A 22,276-nucleotide genomic window follows, 5' to 3' on the forward strand; every position below is an offset into this window, starting at 1 on the left:
TTGTAATTTGATTGTCATCATATGGATTAAGAATATCTTCTTTGTAGTGGTACAGATTTTATTTCCTCTTGTGTTCTTGTCGTTCGTGTTCCGCGGTCTTCCATACATCTATCGGCACCCGTCTTCAACAAATCAGGGCAGATATCATTAGATGTGGTTGTTGGCTAGGAGCGTGCTATGTGGTGAAGTTCATTTTTAACATGTCTATTTTCTGATGAGTTTGATTTTTTCTTCTGATTTTCTGAACGATAGATTACTCTGTTGTTTTGATCAAGAATAACTGCTTTGTAGTGGTATAGATTTTTCCTGTCTGTTGTTTACACGTTGGCAGATGTGCCGTTTAGAGTGTTTCTCTGCTATTCAGTGCTAGCTCCGTGCATGTTTCTCGTTTTGATAGATTCTTTTTCAATTATTTTCCTGCATGTGTCTGTTGTTTACACATTGGATTGTGCATTGTTTTGGCTCTCTATTAATGCCCAAGCAGCACAAAGGACCGGGGCGAAGCCGGTCCAGCATCGGGAAAGAACCCTACAAAGTCGGGGGCATGCCACCAGCCGATACCGGTCCTTCATCCAGTTTGCAACACCGGGATGATTAAGGACCGATATCGGCAGCAAGTATTCGGTCCCAGCAGGTCCCCGACGGATCCCCGATAATGCTGGCAGGGGGCTCCCCCCATGCATATTTTAGCATTAATATGCTTATTTTTAATAATTACAATAATTTCGAGTGAAACAGTGTGTGTAGAGCCCAACATTTTATTTTCGGAGAGGGAATAGACTGACACAACACTTGTAGCACCTCAATAGACTAAACGACGAGTGGTGCACACTAAGCAGTCTGCCTGCATCACCCAATGCATGCCAATTGTGTCTGAAATGAAAAACAAAAAAGAGGGGTATACAGAAATATGCAGCCTGTCCGCATAACTACTGTCATTGGCAATGTAGTCTGAAAAGAAATGGGTGGAAATGGTCTACCGTAATATCCAGCCTGCCTGCGTAACCACTGGCCCTTCAATGGTGTCTCAAAAGGGGGGGGGGGAAACGTACACAGTACGAGGTGGTCTCTGAAAGGAAACAAAAAAGGTATACAGTAGTAGGCAGTCTGCCTAACCACTTGCACTTCAGTAGTGGCCCAGAAAGAAATGAACGGCTTGTAGCATTAATATTAGACGTAACGGTAAAATTGCTGCATGGGGGGAAATGGTATACAGTAATATGCAGCCTGCCTGCGTAACCACTGGCACGTCAACGGTGTCTCAAAAGAAAGAAAAAGTATACAGCAAGAGGCGGTCTGCCTGCACAAGTGGTGGTGTCTCAAAGAAAACGAAGTTATGCAGTAATAGGCAGTCTGCCTATCTGCTCACGCTTCAGTACCCCAGACACAAAAATGAATGGCATGTAACATTAGACGTAACGGAACAATTGCTGCATGTCAGCACAAAATAGTCTGTGCACGGTATGTGGAATGAGCTTTATCAAAAATGGTAAAATGCACAGTGTAGGGATTACGAAACTCAAGAGTTACCAAGAGAAAATTTAAATTATGAAACAATGACAAAGCCAACGACTGGGAGAAATGCAAGTCCAGGAAAGAGAAAATAGTCCACATCCAGCGCCTTTGGTGCAAATGACTAGCAACTACTACAACGAAAACTGTAAAAAATTACAGCTGACCGGGACTAGAGCTGACAGTAAATGGTGTGCACATATCCAGCGTTCCTTCACAAAAACGTCAATAAGCAAAAAAAAACATGGTCAAGGAGAAGCATCCCTATTGAAAAAAAAAGCGACATCAGGTCTGATGTGATTTGGGACACTGTCTTGATGCTAACATCAGAGCTGCTCTGATGCTGATGTTAGCATCAAGACAGTGTCCCATATCACATCAGATCTGATGTTAACATCACAGCTGCTCTGATGATGATGTTAACATCAGAGCTGCCCTGGCTGATGCTCACATCAGAGCTGTCTTGATGCTGATGTTGACATGAGAGCTGCATTGATGCTGGTTATGGCAATCTTGAAAATGCTGCAGTCTTGGTTCACTGAAATGTTCTGCAAAGAAAGCCCCTCATGCCTGCGGTATATGAGTACCGACAAGAACCCTCACGAAACAGGAGATAGCAGCAACAAATCACTTCACCACAACAATTCACCACTCCGGAGTACGTACCTTTTAACGCATATCCATTTATCATCAACATACCTGAGCGTTGAACTCACGGGGGCACAAAAATTGGTAATGATCGAACGGTGAACAACAACGCAAAAGAGCACACCTAGGTCCTCATTTCCGGTCCAACTTGTCCTTCTTCCGAAAAAGCACTTCTAAGCGTTGTTATGTCGAGCAAGAGTCCCCACCGCATTTGAACACGGTGCTTGAGTTTCTCTTGCTGGAGGCCGCTGCGTCATACACGCTGAACCTGCATGAAATGTCGTTCCAGAAAATACGATGGCAGGACACCTATATGTAGAGCAGTGTAGAGACTTATGACATACCGTCTGCACAAAGCATACAGTAGACTTCACTTGGCGTTCTATCTCCCTGTCGTTGTGCAGATCCCTGCAAATAGAGTAAAACGGACAATGAAAATGCATGGCGCAGTCGAACATATTACTTCACAGTTATATTAATTACACACCTGAAACGGCAAGAATCCTGAAGGCGAAGAACGATTTGGCTTCACATGCAAGGCAGCGTCTTCACTCTCTGACATGTCAAACGAGACCGACTGGTCTGCTCGCGGTTAGAAGAAACGCTTCCACTTACAGACAGTTGCAATATCAGACGGGTTGCAAGAACGACAGCATCAGGTGAGAACCACAATACAAAGCCTCTTAAACGCTTTAGACTTGCTGGAACGCTCGCAATTACGCGAACTACACGCGGCGACGAGAAACGACCCTTACAACAGCCAAAGCGAACCCAACAAGAACAGCGCATGCGCGACAGGCAGCGCTGGCTGGTGGCATGAAAGCAAAGCGACGACGCGCGAGCGCGGGCGAGTGAGCCTGTGTTGAAATGGGCATGGAGCCAACATCTCCGCGCAATGGCTTGGCGGACTAAATATGACGACGGGTAGAATCATACTACCTCTTGAGATTGTGGCCGTTCCAGGATCTTTCGAGAAATGCTGCTGTTTTCATAAGAATCACTGAATGTTGTGTTTGAAGCAAAATTGCAACATGAGATTGGCCAAAGCTAAGGTATTAGTTAGTTATGATTGTGAACAGATCGGCAGTGCAATCTGACAGTGAGAGATCGATAGAATCAAAAACAACAACAACAAAACACTCACTGTTTTGCCAACCCTTTCTCTAGTGTTCTTTCTTTCTTTCTTTTTTTTTTGTTATAATGAAGGAAAGCAAGGTTAAATGCTACATTTTTCTTGACTGTGTGCGATGGTGTACATCACAGATTCCTCATGTGCCATGAATCTACTTAAAAGCTGCTGATGGTGTCAGGGCATCACACTTATAACAGTGACCAGAATGCGGCAGGAGTACTTTTCACGTTGACCACAAAAAGGCGTTCCATACTCCCTCCGAACCAAACTTTGCAAAACTTGTAGCACAGAAACATTAACAACACACACGCCGGCCATTTGCACCCACCAATGACAACCAAAACAAAGATGATGGCGATATAAGTCGCAGCAGCCCAAATGCAGGGAGCTCCAGCGTAGTCTTTGCGGGTTTCGGTGCAGCGGTTTTCGTCCGATCAGTTCGACTTGCTAAAGCTCCTCTCTTCGTTTCGTTTCACGTGAGTTTTTCGTTTCTGGGGATTCGGTCGTTTCGTTCGGGCGTGGCCGACTCTTCCCGAGTATCTTGTACTTGCCTGCTTTGCAGTGAAGCTCCATTAATACTTCTGTTCAGGGTGCTGGGTGTGCATGTTTTCTGTCATACAACACAACACAACACATGAAGTGAACTGCAGCCCAATGTTTGAAAGAGTTACCTCATACCAGACAGCCAAATTCCTTCCTGAAGGGATGCTTCACTCTCTCGTACAGCTTGGGACAAAAGTTTCTGAAACACGGGTGTTTTGTATTTCACTTCTCAACTCCTTGGGCAGATTTTTCCCAAGGATTCTGTTCAACAAGCATTCCCCAAAGGTGGCTGGGAGAAGTCCAATACAGAATACCCGTGTTTCAGAAACTTTGTCTCAAGCAGTACCATCCGATCACGTGTTACCGAATCTGCATAAACATCGGGAGACGAGCGTGAAGAAATACTTAGCCAGTACACCACAGCAGATCGGGACGTTAACGGGGATCCATCGGGAAAGAATCCTGGCCGGGACGCAAACGGGAATCTATCGGGAAAGAATTCTGACCGGGACACGAACGGGGATCTATCGGGAAATAATTTTATGTAGTTTCCCTCTCCCTCAATTCTTCCCCCTCACATAGTCGGGAAGCAGTCGGTTTTGTGACGGCGATATCGGCCACCTCGAACCCATCATCCCCGTTACGTTCCCAGCCGAATCCCAGTCCTTTGTGCTGCTTGGGTGCTAGCTGTTGATTTTTCGTTTCTCATTATTTCTGTATGTCTATGCTGTTTAGTTAATAAGAAATTGATTAATTGTGTAATGTTGGAATAATCAACTTATCTTCCCTATTACGCTCGAAAATGTTCATAACTGTCACAAAACAGCGTACGCCTCCCGTCTTCAACAAATCAGGGAAGATATTATTAGAGCTGGTTGTTGGGGGGGCTAGGAGCGTGCTATGCGGTGAAGTTCATTTTTTTATATATTTTCTGTGTTGGGTTCATAAAACAAAGTAAGGTTTGTAGTGACTCTTAGAATGAAAATTGTATGGGATTCGACTAGATTAAGTCACGAGGATGATTTTATGATAGCTAAAATGATAGATTATTCTCCTCCTCTGTTGTTTTGATTAACCAGTGTAGTGTTATAGATTTTATTTTGTCTTGTGTTCGTGTCCCATGGTCTTCCATGTTCTCTGCTGTCCACAATTAACTATCGGCACTTGTAATTAAAGCTCCACTATGGTGGTCACGTATAATAATACTTTATAATAAAACTTTTAATTTTGATTGTAATCATATTGATTAAAAATATCTTCTTTGATTAAATGTGTCATAATGGAATATTAGCTGTTGTGCATGAAGTTACGTACATCTGTCAGAGCTTTGTAATTAAAACTCCGCTAGGGTTGTCATGTTAGACTTTTTATAATAAAACTTTTAATTTTGATTGTAATCGTAATGATTAAAAATATCTTCTTCGATTAAAATGTGCTACTCCTTCTGCTTAATTGGAAACTAATAACTAATAAAAATATTGTGTTTGATCTGTGATACCTATTCAATTCTATTGCATCGTACCTGTAATAAGTATATTCTTTGTTACGTGTATTGTATTGTGTTTCTTCTGCTTCAGGTTTTTTTGGCTGTGTTTTTCTCCTTCACACAGAGTCATAACATAATTTCTGACACTAATGACTTTAATAAATATATTTTCACTTGTACTTTTGTGTATGGCTATCCTTTGCATGTAAACAGCCTACTGCACACCTGTTGTAGCTAGAAAAAAATTACGATTGAAGTCGGCACATATTGAAAAATGACGAAAGAAGTCGGCCCAGGCTGAAGGGTAAGCGCGCACGCAGCCCTCCGGTCACGCTCCGCCCACCACAGCAGCCCTCCACCCGAGCGCCGCCCCTGCTACATGTGGTGAAGGTTTTTGGCTGGGTTTTTCTCCTTCACCTGATTGGCATCGCAATTGGCACAATTTCCAGCAATATTGGCTTTAATAAATATATCTCAACTTGATTGGCATTAATAAATATATTTTGACTTGTACTTTTTGTGTATGACCCTTCTTTGCATGTCTCTGCATGTTATAAGCACGCGGACAACACTCCGCACACGCGCCGCGCGGGGAAAAATACGCGCAGGGTCGTAATTACTCTCATTGTCGTAATTACTGACCGCCCTCCTACTACTGACGTGATGTACGGATTACTAGTGACTTATGTGTTGACTTACTAGTGAAATTACTTTATGTAGACACAGACCTCTTGTGGATTTTCACCTAACTTCATTGCCGTACTAAAAGCTGAATATTTCAACTTGTGGCAATACGAAATATATGCCATTATTTGCGCTTATTGCACTTAAAGCGCGTATTGTTGCCTCCATTTCTTACATCCGTCTCTGATAAGGTCATTGGTTGTCATGTACTATCGTTCCAAATAATACGTGAAAGACATCTGCTTACAGACTGACTAGTTTGGCATTGTCGAAATCTGAACACTCACAGCACATGGAACTATACTGACTTGTTCATGTGTCTGACATCATGTATGTGACTCAACTTACTAGTTTGATTGTATTGAAATCTGAGCTAAATGCATAAAGCACACATAAGCTATATTCACTTGTACGTGTATCTGATCTGACACGTCTATCATGCATCTGACTCAACTGAAAGTCTCAAACTAACGCGCTTACAGCGAACACATTTTAGTGTAGAGGGCCTATGCTCACAGTACAAAAACATATCTGCTACATTGGTAATAGTAAAGGCTGGCTCCCGGTGCCCTTTTAAGAGATCGCGCAACTGAAAATAGCCGCTCCACATCTCCTCAACCTTCGTCTCAAAAATTTTCGTCACCTCACCTCAATCTCAATTTCGGAAATTTTTTCTCACTCACCTCACCTCAAGGTCCTTCTCAAAAAAATTTCCTCACCTCACCTCAATCTCCCTTTTGAGAATTTTTCCTCACCTCACCTCAACATGCGTGAGGTGAGGGCACCCTCACGCTCATTTGCCCTCGTGAGGATGCCCACCTCTGTCAACAATAGACCTCTCCCTGTTTGTAAACAAATGACGTCGTAGTGTTCGACAGCGCCACAAATTTGGTAAAATTGAACTACGCTTGAAGCTAGAGGTGAACAAGGTCGCGCCCGAAAGCCACGGTCTTGAGGTAATTACGATATGGTCCCTTAAAGGGACGCGAACTCGGTCCTGCTTTTCTTTCAGTGGGAGGCAGCGAACAAGTGCCCGTTCGTGGAACCCAGCCCTCTCCTTCCGATTTGTTTCGGTTTCAGTCTGTCTACCAATGTCATGATGACGTTTCTCTGGTAGAGGTCTATTCGAACGCTTTGCATCTTACTCCATGTGGGCGCACAACGGTTCAGCTTCATTTCAATGGCAGCGGTTCTTACTTCCTGAATAAAATACTGTCATTGATTGAATATCTAATATATTAAATCTCTTGAATATCTATCTATTGAATATCTAATAATATATTGATTGAATAAAAAACGCCATGAAGGAACCGGAGAGAAAGCAAGAAAATATGTGGATGTGAATGAAAAGCGAGTTAAAAGTAACTTGGAACTTAACTTAAGTTACTTTGGCAAAGTTACCTGAAAAAGGAACGAGTTCCTCTGAAAGTTACCACGGCGCAAAAGTACCGAGTAAGTAAAGTAAAGTTACAAGTTGCCAAAAAAAAAAAGGAACTTAGTTACAGTAACGAGTTACCTCGAACTCTGGTCCATACACCCAAATGCTCACAGGTGGGTCAAGCTCCAATTTTGTTTAACATTGTAACTTCTGCACTCATTGCAGATGCACGATATGAAAATATCTTCACCACTGGTGGAACCAGCTGTTGAGTGTTTCTGGGAATCTGAAGACAACAGTTTTGAATGGTACATAGCCTGCTGATACAAGTTTGCATTTAGTAAAAGCTCTTGTGCTTTGCTGTGTGGTGCCCTCTGCTTCACCAGACCAGAACATCAAATTCAGAACTCCGCTATTAGAACTGTTTGAGAAATGCAGGACTTAGGTGCATCGCACAAAGTGGGCACGGATGTTCGCGTCTCGCTTCTCACAGCAAAAGCTGAGTGCCCAAGTGAACACAGTTTTTCTTGGAAACCTCAGCCAGAGGTGGACAAGATGGCTGGAACATCTTTGGAACAGTCCTTTTCAGTGGGGCCAGTGCAGCAAAGGTGCGAATTCATAGCCTCCTATGTTTGTACAGATTCAAATGACACCTTGTAGTATTTGCTGTTGACAAGGTTCTCTGGATACTCGAGCCGATTAATATTAAAGTGATCTCACCTACAACACCTACCAGAAAGGTTGCAGACTCCTTCTCGCGACAAAGGTAGGATTATCAGAACTCACGGCCGTGTTGCAGAAGGGGATATGGCAGACCTCTATTGTGCATGAAAGGGATACTGTTGTGATCAAGCAGTGTTCACGACCAAACCATCCAGTGTACCTGTGTCAAGATAGCAGGCATTCAATGCTGCCCACAAGCGCCTGATAGAAAAGTGAGAGCTTCGCCTCAGTGAAAGCGAATAAACATACACATGGTCAGACAGCACCTACTGCATCACACGTCAAAACGGCAAAAATCTTTGTATGCTTCAGAAAGAAAGTTTTCCCTTATGGCATGTACAACACATGCTTTGAGGACTTGACTGCAGTGCTTTCCTAATTGTCCCCAGAGTCACCTGGTAAACTGTTTGCAGGCAACGTACCGAAACTTCCTGCATGTACAATGGGCAGCGTAAAATTATGACAGGTAACTTTACCGATAACAAACTGAAGGCACACGTGAATGAACTCACTTCTTCACTTCGCTGTTCCTGATAACCCAGGCAAAAATCTGGAGTGGGAGCACATCGAAGTGGATTATTGGACAGGAACCACTTGGAATGTGGAACCATTCACTGGCTGGGACCAGTTCAAAGTGGAACCAGTTTCACGGTGGTCCCACTTGAAGTGGAACAAATGGAATTTATCCCGTGGTCCCCTCTGATAAGTCGTCTCGGATCGGACCACTTAGCAGATGGGACCACTGAATGCATGACCGAAAGAATTGCGTAGAAAAGCACACACTGTTCAAGTAAATATTATTTATTCTGCTATGATCATACACTAAGAATACAGAAATAATCGATACATCTCTCACGTACTAAGTCGCACACAGGTAATCACTCACTGCGTCTAGACGAGGCATGTGCTTGTCTTGAATTTGCAATGCACTCACGGACAACAGGGAGCTTGGCGTTTTGTTGACCACCTCAAACCTGTATTTTCTCAGAGAAGATGACACCTCCGTCCATGTATGTCGCGACATGTACCATTTTCCTCTTCACCAAACGATCCTAATCTTTATACTCGACTTAACCATGTTTCTCAGGTTCCTCTAGCTCCTGAAATAAAACATGTAATCAGTAGTAATCGAAGCACCACGGTAAGCATTTATACCTCTTACCATCGGAAGAAGCATTCTGTGCAGTCCGTTTGGCGTTTCATCGTCCGGTTCTTGTGCGCACGCCGTGTCTTCCTAGCGTCGAAACTTCTCCGAGATGCCGCCAATATGTTTCACATGACTCACTGTCATCACGTTGTCTTAGAAAACGCACTAAAACACGTAAGTCGTGCACAGGAGATGCCCGATCTCTGCCACTGCAACTGAAGAGAAAAAACGACCTTGCAACGACGCGTCCAAGTTCCAACTGACGCCTGACCAGGCGCCCACCGCTCCCCATAGAGCCCATAGTTTGAGATAATTCAGGCAACACTGGACATACCACCAATGAAAATGCGTCGTGATGCCTAGCAGCCGACCAATCAGCAACCACTCCGTATGGCTCGGCTTTCGGTCGGCCCTGGCTGCCATTGACTTCTACTGGTTTTCATACCTGGCGCCCGTTATTCCAAAATAACTAAGACATTTTTGATAGGCTAAATACATATTTATTGATGCAACATATAAACTCAAATGTTTGACTCATATATTCACCGTGCGTACAGGACGTTTCGTCCCTTGAATAGACAGCAACCAAACCAAGTTCGAACGTGCAAAGCACACACACAGTCTACTTCTGGAGGCGAGTCCACGAGTGCATGCGTTTGACAGATGAGCATCTTCTTCTCATTCTGGCGATGCACCGTGGGTCACACAGTCACTGGAAATACTTTTGTCGTTACGAACACTCTCTTCTTAGTCACTGTATTTGAAAAATGCGACAGCGATCTAAAGTGTTCCTCAGGCGTCAGCTCACCAAGCATTCCAGTTCCGACTCGGCAAGAATGTCCGTAGGTTGACACTTTATCGGAGATCAGTACATGGCCAGAGTCACTATAACTCACGAACAAACCCGCGCATACACTTCCTCTTTGGTCGTTGTGGTCAACCGACATCGGCGAGCCGCGGAGACGCAGCGACCTTGCTTGGAGCTGCCCGCCTGGCCGACTGCCCGCGAAAAGTGAGCTGTCAGAACCAATCCCGGAGCGCGCATCCTCCTTCGGCCAATGGGTATCCGTCATGATGCCTGACGATGTAATACCACGTGACTGTGACGTGATTTTATTTTTCTACTGCCGCAAATGCGGGGAGCTGTGGAGGCCTGGCCTGACCAGTGGGGGTGAACGTGTAGTATATTTCTATTGTCGGGGAAACTCACGTGACCTCTATAGCGCTGGGCCAATCGTTGGACGACGGTTGAGTAGCTTTTTTGCTCTGCTTTTTTCTGTCTCCCTGGGTGACCTGTGACGCTGGCGGTGCTTTTCCCTTTCCCTCTCTCATCTGTTCTCTACCCTCTCCCCCGCTTTGGCGGTTCTGGGTGGTTGTGGAATGTGGATTTTCGTTCGCGTCGAGTGAAATAAATAACAAAATGCGGAAGCGTTGGCTGTTTCTATTACACAAACTGGTTTATTCTTCGAGATAGATATTTCCAAATCACAAACTGCAGTCTGCTGTAGCTGTGCAAAACACGAACATGATATGAACATTGTTTCTGAAGTTCGAATTATATGCCGAAGCAACTTTGCATTCACTGATAGCTGATGTCTCACGTGGAAGATTTCACAGTAGAACAACAGTATATTGGCCGCACAGGCACACACATTCAGAGATCCGGCTAGACAGAGAACATGTCCATATCCCTTTGCTGCTTGTGTAGGCGCCTGGTTGACCAGCCACAAACGAACTTGTGCAGCTGCTATGCCGAAACATGATCCTCCAACCACTCTGAGTGGCTGATCCATTCAACTGTATCCATGCAGATGCTATTCCGAAGCAGATATGGGATGAGTGCTTATACCAAGAATGAAGAAGAAGAAATTATGAACAAGAATTAAGATAGAGATCACAAACGTGAAAACCAAAAATTCTACCTGTCAAAATGCTGCGTATATGCCACAGGTGTGGCGCTATGTTATGCTAAGCGGCAGAATGGAATAGGAACTGACTTACCTGTCATCGAGTGGGTAGCGGAAAAACGCAGTATTCGTCCTTCTTGAATCGTTGTCGCACCAAGCAATGCGACACAGACCTGCCTTCCACTTATCTATCACTGAATTGACTTGCAGAAGTATCCATGAGGCACCGAGCTGTTCAGAGTCGGTATCGACAACATGTTAGGAGACTAAAGACCATCCAAAGCGGTACCGGCATAGATGCTTTGCTTGCGTCCCTGCTGCACCCAACACATTTCGAAACTTTGCTGCGAGTTGCTCCGGCACCGCCGACACGGTGTCGCCGGCTTGAGCGCGCCAAGGAAAGTTCATAATTTCAAACCAACCAATGAGCGCTCGGTGGTGGTGGTGGTGGTGGTGGTGGTGATAGGGCTTGCCGTTGTCGGCCTCACGTATGTGGGCAACGTCACGACTCACGCCCTGGGGGGGGGGGGGGGGGGGGCTCGCATACCTGGGGAGCGGCCTCAGGAGCCAATGGGCTCGTGACGGTTGAGAACTCGCGCTTCGACGTAAAAATTCGTCAGCGGTTCCTGGGAATCTGGGAATTGAGAAAAGCAGTTGTGTGAACATTCTCGTACACATAAATGAGCCAGATTTCGGATCACGAAAACAGTCATTCAGAATATTATGCTTATCCAGAAAAGAGGAAAGTCTAGAATGCATAATATCTTCTAGATACTCGAACTTTGAAAGGGGAGGCATTAAGATTGAACGGTAATTTCTTATCACCATTCAAAGACATTCTTATCACCCCCCTTAAAAAGTATTACTTGGCAATTTGCAACCATAGCAATTTGCATGTCTGTGGAAATACTCCGGAGGACGGAGATAGGTTAAAAATACCAAAACACCAAGTTTATTTTAAGATGATGAATGGGGAGCTTCATCGCCAGAGGCGATACTCAACCCCATTGCTGATGGTGATGTGTGGTTAAAATTGTGAAATTACGAACTAAATGAGAACATACAATGTCAAGCACAAAGTTAACAGGCTTGATAACAATGTCATGATTGATTGATTGATTTTAAAAGAAAAAAATGGAGATGGTAGTCTCGAGCCACTCGGGACTGGCTACTCCAGGACGCGTTATTAATAAAAGAAAGGGAAACTACACTAACCTCGACGCTTTGAAACGCTTTGAAAGAATAAATGAGAACATCATCACCGAGCTTGTCACCAAAAGCGAAGTCTCAAGGCACTAAAAACAAAGAGTGTCACAATGTGTCAAACAGGTCCGTCGAGACGAGAAATTGCACAAGGGCGCGCATGGCAGGTATGAGCTGATTTGCTGGCCAGCACCCAAGAACCTTTTCGGTAGAGTATGGCCGATTATCCAGGCGAGACAGGGACGACACAAGGGTACATCGGTGTGCACTGTACCTCGGGCAGTCTTGGAGTATATGATCCACGTCCTCAACTACATCACACAGACTGCAGTTGGGGGACGGGACCATGCCGAGCTTAAACAAAAGTCGTCCACTGTATGGCACGTTGAGGCGAAGCCTGTAGATGAGCGACGTGATGGGTCGAGGAAGCGCTGACGGCATATAAAAACGGAGATCTGGGTCCACCCTGCGCAGGAACGACGTAGAAGGGACACTTCTGCGCCAGTGTTCACTGCACAGACGTCCCATGAGAGCACCAATTGCTTGCTTCGCGCCCGCTTGGGTGAAATACGTACGGTGCGTCTGTACGCCTCGTGCCACATGAGCCCGTCTCGCAAGTAGGTCGGCAGCCTCATTCCCAGGGACGCCACAATGACCCCAATCCACTGCAAGGTGATGTTATGTGTCTGTGTGACAGCACATGAATACTCCCTGAGGACGTCACACACCAGTGGAGCGAGGGAGCTCGAGCCCAGGGTGCACTGCAGAGCTTGGAGGGCGGTTTTGGAGTCACTGTATATGGTCCAGTGCATCGGTGGTTGACGGGACACAATGAAGGAAAGCGCCATAAGAATGGAGTGCAGCTCGGCCACAGCAGCCGACGTCGGGTGCGACAGCTTAGCGCTTCGTTCAATCGACAGCTCAGGGATTACGAATGCACAGGTAGAGCCGGTCTGTGTCGATGAGCCATCAGTAAAGATTTTAATTCTGCCTTCATCGCGATGAAGCAGACACAGGGTGAGTTGGCGAAGAACAATTGTTGTAGCCGATTTTCTGGAAGTCAAGCCAGGGACACTGACATGCACAGATGGTGCCTGAAGGGCCCATGGAGGGACTGCGGGTAGAACCAGTTTTTTATGCTTTGGAATGAGGCTGCGGTGAGCTAAAACGGCTTGGCAGTACCCGGATGCTGGTCGCCGAAGAATGTCGCGCACTAATGTGTGACGGTAGTGGCGAGTGGAGAGCCTCATGTAGTGCCCAAGAGATTGTGCCGTCCGCATAAAGATCAGCGAAGGCTCCTTTGCTTCAGCCATGACAGGGGCAGTTGACGTTGATTTGTGGACACCAAGGCACTGTTTCATGCTCTTTGCAAGGACGGTTTCCAACACTTGTTCAGACGAAGGACAAAGACTATGCAACACTGGAAGATGGTACATTAACATTTGTCGTATGAGGGACCGGTGCAGACCAAGCAATGCCCTTGTAGAAAGCCCCCAGCGGGCACCACAGAGGTATCGCAGGACACTCAGTCGAGACTCAGCTCTACCTCTCAGACAACGAACCTCCGCTCTCCAGGACAGACAATGTCATCTTTATCACATGATGCACTACTTTTACTTTCGAAAGTATATTACGAACTTCTGTCTCAGTAAATTGATTTAGAAATAACCAATGGCATACAACAATTATGAGCAGAACAATATTTAGTTTTCTTATACTCCTTCCGGCCTCATGTCCAGTTAACTGAACACGGTAATTATACGCATCTAAAACACCCGTAAGTTTCGGTTTCGGAATCAAAAAAAGGTTTCTAGGTACGGAGGAGGAGCCAGGGAATATTTGCGAAGCAGACGCTTCAACATTCCGCCGTTCGTGACGCTGCGGTGGCGCTTTAGAGATATATAGCATAAGAGATTCGAAATCATATGAGAAATACTGAATTATTTTACTAGCTCATATCTAGATACGTCGGCCCCCACCCTCTGGGCCGTCGCTACGACCCTGCTTCGCTTTCTGAAAGACTTGGGCCTTGCGTCCGCCCTCTAAATAGGCTTTTTTGTGCCATGTCGTGCCTGTGCTGCACTACCTGTTTCTTTTTTCCTTACTGTTTCGTTTCCTTTCTTTCTTTTTCTTTCTTGTGTTTATTTTGAGTTTCTTTCTTGTTTGAAATAGCAAGCCGGCATTAGCCTGGTTGACATTTCCATTTTTCTTTCTTTTCATTCTATTAAACATATTCCCCCTTCTACATGTAACTGCGACATACTCTTTTCCGTCTTATTTGGGTAGTTTATATTATCCCATATAACATCAGACCTACTTAAGGGGGTATCAGAGAAGACATTAACAAAGTAGTCATTTTTTTGCTTGTTTGAGCCCTTATCTACAACATTACGAAATTTCCGATATTCCGTGAGATCATCAAGGCTTCTATTTTTCAGAAATTTAACATACATATGATGCTTCATTTTTATCCTACGTAAGAGTCAACGACTCATCCAGGGTTTGCGATATTTTCTCTGTACTTTAACAAGCTCTCAGGGGAAACATGCCTCATAAATTCTTTGGAAGATTGAGATGACAGCATTATACTTGTTGACGTCGCATTCACTAATAACCTCATGCCAATTTTTTCTTAATTCATAACGAAAACGCTCCAAATTTGCCTGTGTGATTACGTGATACATTTGTATTCAAGGGACTCCTTTCTGACGATTAATTTTTAACAGTAATACAGATGAGAAAATGATCGCTAATGTCTTCTCTGATCACCTCGGGAACAACAAACATTTGCTTGGACGTCGTTATGAAATCGTCTGGAAGAGCTTGAGTAGAACTCGTCACTCTGATTGGTTCAATAATATGGTTAACAATGTTGTAAGATTCCAACAATCTTAGGATTCTGTACGTGAATGCACGGTACCCAGGTAGTTGCCACGATTCTTCTATATGGGGCATGTGTGAACTGCGCCGTCAAGCACCAGAGTTATTTAGCGATGGTGAATGCCTTAGGCAGGTACAAAATTCATTTTGACTCAGGGTTATAGTAGAAATAAGAAAGCGTAGTTTCCATTTTTAATGAGCTATCGCTTTAAATGAAATACTGTAGATTGCAAGTACAACATGTACGCAGTGGCAACAAAAAATACACATTTGCTGCAGGTGACCTGGGATATCCACTTGAGCCCTGGCGCCTGACTCCCGTCCGGAACCCTACAACAGGTGGAGAAGAGGCATACAACGAAGCCCATCGTAAAACAAGGGTGCGCGTTGAACAGTGCTTTGGTGTGCTCAAGATGCGATTTAGATGTCTTCAGTGCTACAGGACCCTCCACTTCTCACCTTACCGAGCGTCGAACATTGTAACTGCATGTGCCATCCTGCACAACATGTGCATTAAGTAGAACGTGCCTGAACCTTCAGGTGAAGAGAAGGACGGTCTTGAAGGCAGCAGTGCAGACAGCTCTGACATAGACATTCCTGACGTGCCTGAAGAGGGCTCGTTGTTATCAAGGGGACTATACAAGAGGGATCACATTATTAGGCAGTATTTTTCATCTCGTTAACTGAATATGTGCCATCCTGCCTCTTGCCTCAATTCCGATTTGAGTGTGTTATATTTCTGACTGGTTTAAACAAATGTGAAATGGTTGTCAAGCCTTCTGTTGAACATGAGAACACTGATGTTCTGAGGCTGGAACACATAGAAAGAACAAATACATACAAGGCCTCAAGTGCCTAAGAAATTAACGATGAAAGCGATGATCGTTCAAGCCTTCTGTGTTTACAGTGAACTATCGGTAGCTCACTCGGGTGTCTACAAAACTGTAGCCTTTCAATTCCCTGAGTTTTCAGGTTTTCACAGAATATTTTACACAAGTTCCCTGACGAAAACAAAAGAGATCCTACGTTTTCACACTGATCACTCAAACACGTCAAAAATATGTTACTACTTACTGTTTATGAGAACAGATTTTTTCTGCAGTATATTGTACTGCAGTATACTGCAGTATACCTATAGGCAGTCGTTTTACGCTGTCTTGTATGTTACTCCTCTGTACTTGTTATGGGGGCTGCCCTATGTGCTTTTCCCTGCCTTCAACTTTTTCGCATCTTCACTGACTTTTCCAGTTGCATCAAAATCTCCTGACAATTGCTTGTTTTCAGGTTGGTAGACACCCTGCTCACAGACAATGTGCCTTAATGACAATTTTCTCTTGTAGCATATATTTTGAAGAATATCTGACAATTTAAAGTCGTGATAACTGCAACAAAGACCGTTAGTATTGATGAATGAATGAGAGGCTATATTTCAACTTGTTATCTGTCCTTTCGAGGCCCAACTAACATTGTGTTCCTGTCTGTAAATGAAGTGTTGTTTAATGCATATGCAAAAGAGGAATCACGTATAGCTTTGGTTTTCATAGAGTGTAAGTGTAATTGTAAGAACATAATTTGCAGTCATCAAGGAGCCTATATTCACCATACAATGACCACTGCCTGTGTCTTTATCAGGACATTTTGAAACACATTTCATAAAAAGACATGCCACTATTTAGCAGAATACATTTGCAAATTCTAGACTGCCCTTTAGCTTCTTTTTAGAATATGTAAATTTGTTCTGTTGTGCATGAACACTTACTTGCACTGGGATGAATGTTGCTGTTCATAGAAACAAAGATCATACTATTGGATGTTGAGTGCTCGCTGTCTTTCCAGCTTCAATCTGAAATAGTCGCTGATCGGAGTGATAGCCTGTGTGTGGAAATACATCACTTGTGATACCATGGATGCAAATTACATGTATATGAATACACAAAATGTGATACAATACTATTACTTATGCAGTTAGTTGTGCGTCCTACTACACTACTGGAAATCTACTACTGGATATTTTGTCTACCTTTCCCCTTCTTTTTTTTTTTTTCACCCAGAGCAGCAGTGAAAACTTTCACTTCTTGATACTCTTGCCCGAAAGAGACATACATGTTTGAAGTGAACTTCTACCAGTGTTTCTAGCTTTTCCCGTCAGAGCGTATTACCTCTCGTAGCAATGCTATTTCCTTGAGAATTTCCTTCGGCATGTTAATAATTTGCTGCGCCACAGGAGCCAGCATCCGCCTTCGGCGCACAGGAGCCCGACGTTCATCCCTGTGAACATCCTCGCCACTTTGGCTGCATTGTCCTTCTGCGTCTGCTGTTGTAGCTTCAGGCACTGGAACCTGTACAAAGAAATTTAATTATTTATTGAACTGCAATAGCACAAATAAAAGCTACCATTTCTACGGCACTGGCACTCGAAGTGTTGTCGAGCACATCACGAGCTGTGCCGCTGGTGCCAGGTACTGAACCCTGAAATACAGTGATGTAGTAAGTAAATGACGTGCTAAATGGCATGAGTGTCGCTATCTTAAAACGGTGTTAATGAGCACACCACATGCACAGATCCGGCAGCACTATCCAACTGTGAAGATGCCAGCACGTCCTGAAAGCAACATACGTTTTTATGTTCATTAGTTCACACATCTAAAACACAAAAAATACTTCACCAAGAACTTGTGGCACAATCACTGCGTGTTGAGGAAGTACGTCGAAGGAGCCCTGGGTCCCTCCGACGCTATCCCACCCAAGAAGGGTCATGACGCGGGCGTCGAAGCCGTGAAGGCCTGCGGCGACGTCGGCTACTTCAAATCGTGGCGCTTCTCCATGGTCTACTATTTCGTTTTGGACAATGCCGCCCCCTCCGCCGGTGCTGCAAATTGTGTTTATGTTACCGCGCACGTTTTTACGTACAGGTCCCGACAAAGTTTACGGAAGACGGGAGGTGGTGTAAATAGCAATCCGAGCGATTCCGTTGCTGCAAACAGGAGCAGATAGACTTACAAACAGGTGACAGGGTGCTCCATGCACCTCTTAGTAAGTGTGTCCACTCCCGTTCGCTGCTAGGGTGTCGCTCCGATCAAGAAATACGTCGCTCTAGTGTTCAGTAAACTTTTGTCGGGATCTGTACGCGGTATCGCCAATTTCTCCAAGGGAGTTGCCACCCAGCGCCGTTTTTTTAACTCCCCCGAGTGAGTTAAGGGACGCGGCGATTGTGTCCCACTTCGCCCGTCGATGTTGTTTCGTCTCGCTAGGCATAAATGACCGGTTGTTGCAAAGGTCTGGGGACTCCTCCATTAGCGGCAACAAAAGCAATTTTTGGACCTCTGACATCTACATGCTGTAAATGAAGGCACGAGCAAGGCGTTTAAGGGCTATATCAGTTTGAAGCACTCTAAAGTGTACTGTTGTAACTCTTTAGCATGCTTGGTTCAAAAGCTAGAGTCGTCTCTGCACTTCCCAGCAATTCGTCGTCTGCTGAACTTATGTAGCAGACGACAATGCCGCCGCCGCCGCCGCTTTGTATTGATCGTTTATGTTTATATTATAAAGTGACTGTATACTCTTTCTTTTATCACTGTGTTATTTTTTGGGCGATTTTCGGGCGATATCTTTACAAAAGGTGCAGCGTTTGACGCCCGGAAATTTCTCGTCTCTGCGAGCGTCAGGTGTCGAGACTGTCGCCGTGAATGAATGAGAAGAGGAGGAAGTTGGTGATATTGCGTTTGACACATGTTGCTAGCCATCATACGTACTACGCCGCGCGAGGAAGGTGGCGATGGCGACGGCGAGTGGCGTAACGATGTGGACCAAAAACACTAATGCACGAGCTGACAAAACGTTCTCTGCTTAGCGTCGAAGCAAGAAAGAGTCCGGTATAATATCGATTGTAGCTTCGTAACGGAATCGAAGTTCTGAATTTTGATAAGAAGTACGAAATTAACATAGCGTGTAACGTAATGTGAAGTGAACGTGTTTTTGCTTTTTAGTGCCCCTTTAAAAAGACATTTCATACGTCGTATTGACACGCGGGTGTACGTATACAAAGCCCAGTGTGCTGCGCTTGCTACTGCACTTTACCTAAATCCGAAGTTACAAAACCAACACACTCTCTAATCCCTAATGAGGAACGAGTCTCCTGAGTGGATACTATCTTGGTGACGAGCGTCTTATTTCACTTGTAGCACGACTTGTGCCTCTACCAGGCTAATAATTCGAGTGACATGGGAAGCGCGACAATCACTCGCACCCATCTTCAGTATTTGACAATGAAAGAGGTGGCAACCCAAGGATGAATGCAGTACCCCAGTGCACGCAAATGCATTGCCTGGTCAATATATGAACCCATGTATTTGTACCTGAACCAAGGCAATGATTGAACCTCTGTATGAAATAAGGGGATAAGTAAAAAAATTCCAAACCGAGAAAAGGGGCCTGATCTGATTGTGTTTCCACCACATGCATTTCCCGTTTCTTACCCTCCTGTAGCGGGGCAATAAATTGCAATACGGTCCTGAATGTTCTTTGGCAGGCACATACTGGTATGTGGATGTCACTGCAGCAGAAATAGTAAAAATGGGATAAGTTGACTTGTCCACTTATTGCATACAGTCTTGGTACAGTCCCTTGGTCTGTGTTGTTGCATTCCCTCACATTATGTTCATGTCATGTAACAGGCAATACCGGCAGGCTACATATGTACAGTTCAGATGCTGGGTGCATCGCCACCTAGGAAGAGGGGTTAAAGCGCCTATTCCCAGTTGTGCCGTTACTGCAGCTGCATTGAGAGCTGCCATGAGACAGCTACTATGCATTTAAGATGGTGTAACAGAAAATGTTGTCTTCTGTAGCCTCAAGAGCGACTCCTTCGACACAGGGCTGTGCTGGCTGCTCAGTGGTGGAAGTGGTGCTGGCTCCTTGTTATCTTCTTTAACTCTTTTGTATGTGGACAGTTCCCCGGCGCATCTTGAAAATACTTCGGTTAGAAGATGATCTACATAAGCTGGAGAGATAAAATTCTGTTTTACATGAATCCATGAGAGTTGCCTTCAATGTGTCATGCTGACTTAGTGTTATACCTGCTGTGCATTTTCCAAGAATACATCCCTGAAACAAGGGACCTTTTTCACAACTGCTTATATGTGGGCGTTGATGACCTTGGGGAGCAGACAAGGTGATTCTGTAGCCAATAGATCGCACTGGGTGGGGCAAACAACAGCAGATGCCTCATTCCCTCCAAGCTCCAAGACTGGTATTGAATCCCGTTCTGCCCACGTGGATTTGTTTTGGTGGGGCTGGAATATAAATTTTCCCTCAAGACACCTCCCCAAAAATATTTTTGTTTTGACACTGCATACACAATTGGTATGGTATGTATTGAGTATGTATGAGTAAAAACTATGAGATGACATAGATATTATGAATGCATACAATGGTTCAAACGATGCCCACCTGATCCATACCATAAAGTGGCCGTAGTACTGCTCTGACGTTCTGATTTTTTGGGTGACTGACTTTGTACCGGAGTTCACCACTACTTGGCATTGCCTGTGCCCTGCATCCATTTTCACTGCATGGCAGCCTGGAGTGACGTGTAAACATGGTCTCGCATATGACTTTAGAGAATAACAAACACACAGAGTGGCACATCATTTTGCCTGGTCACGAAATTTGCTAATGCATGCACGTGGCGAACGCCCGTTTCAGGATATCTAAAAGATAGAATGGTTTTCAACGAGGAGCTGTCTCTCGTTCTGCTCTCTCGCTTTTGCCTGATGATCGCTAATTAAAAAGTGAATTAACCATTTTAAGGTAATATGTCATCTTATCATTACATGCTTTCTTCGAGAGTGTCCACCTGGTTCTATAATTCAACTGCAAAAACGACATCTATGCTGTTCTCATTGCTTTTTTCATTATTATAAATTTGTAAACGATAAAAATGTGCGTGCTCGATTTGAATAGCTGCAATACATGTAGCTCACTCTATGGTTGCTGAGAGATTGCTGTTTCGTATTTAGCAGAACATTTTTGAAGCCATACAAGCTACTTGTTGTCTGTCAGCCAAGTAACCGATTCGTGTGACGTATCTCTAAAGACTGCGTCTTGTTTCGTAGGTTTTACATGATTAGACATCCTTGCAACAATACCAACCTCGCCTTCATTCCTTTCATGGTGTAAGCAAGCATCTTGGGAAGGAAGTGAAGCAGGAGGCTGTGGTACACTTGTACGCTGTACGTCTGCCCAACAGATGACAGTTGTCCATTGTCGTTCAAATCTTGCGCATACTATGTTCGTGAACTTTATGTGTGCCTCGGTCCCTAGTCAGTAAGAAGGAGTTCAGTGTAGGACAGCAAGACATTGCTACCTGCTTTTCTTCCTGCCTTCCTTTCTACCTGCTTTCTATGCCTTACCTTCGTCAAACCACAGGCGTCGTGGGAGGTCATCATGGTAGGTCACTCTGGATGGTGAATATTTTCGTGAACGTGAATATTGATGACATCATTTGTCACAGAAGTCTATTTGGCCAGTATCATTTCGCTATTTCCACCACTGGTATTAGCATACCAGTACACCTGTGCTGTGACAGAGGGCACCCAGGCACCGATGGTGAAACAGTGCAAAGTTTTTGCTGCAGCCAAAAGGTTCTTTTTCAAAAGGTAGGACTTAAATTAGGTAGGACTTAAAGTCCTAAAATTAAAATACCTCCTCGGATACTCTAGCAAGTACAAAGGCTACAGTAAAAAAAGGACCCAACCTTTGGCAACATGCCAACAGTCATACAGGTGCAAAATAGCTGGGTGACATGATTTCATGTATTTCTTGATCGGAGAATGTCTGTCTGTAATGATGGTTCCAATGGCACAACTTTTTTCTTCTTGTAGAAATTCTAACCCTCTGTGCACTCCCTCTTTCTCCATGGCATGGCTGCCATTGACCTCGTTGCTCTGAGAAAGTAACATGATAGACACAAAAATATTAAACACAAATGGTCTCAGAACATGTGCTTACACAGGCGTAGACATATGCCCACATT

The 22,276-nt window shown here is 44.5% G+C and overlaps 1 long non-coding RNA gene across 1 annotated transcript; it reads right to left on the bottom strand.

Moving 5' to 3' along the window:
- Window positions 1-742: 742 nt before the first annotated feature.
- LOC135397776 (uncharacterized) lies at window positions 743-2,916 on the bottom strand. The gene is made up of 5 exons (XR_010423738.1): window positions 2,648-2,916; window positions 2,505-2,568; window positions 1,964-2,428; window positions 981-1,069; window positions 743-873 (listed from the first exon to the last, which is right to left on the bottom strand). It is a non-coding gene; the product is annotated as an uncharacterized LOC135397776 (long non-coding RNA).
- Window positions 2,917-22,276: the final 19,360 nt, after the last annotated feature.

This window comes from Ornithodoros turicata, chromosome 6, assembly GCF_037126465.1.
Source record: "Ornithodoros turicata isolate Travis chromosome 6, ASM3712646v1, whole genome shotgun sequence".
Taxonomy (NCBI): domain Eukaryota; kingdom Metazoa; phylum Arthropoda; class Arachnida; order Ixodida; family Argasidae; genus Ornithodoros; species Ornithodoros turicata.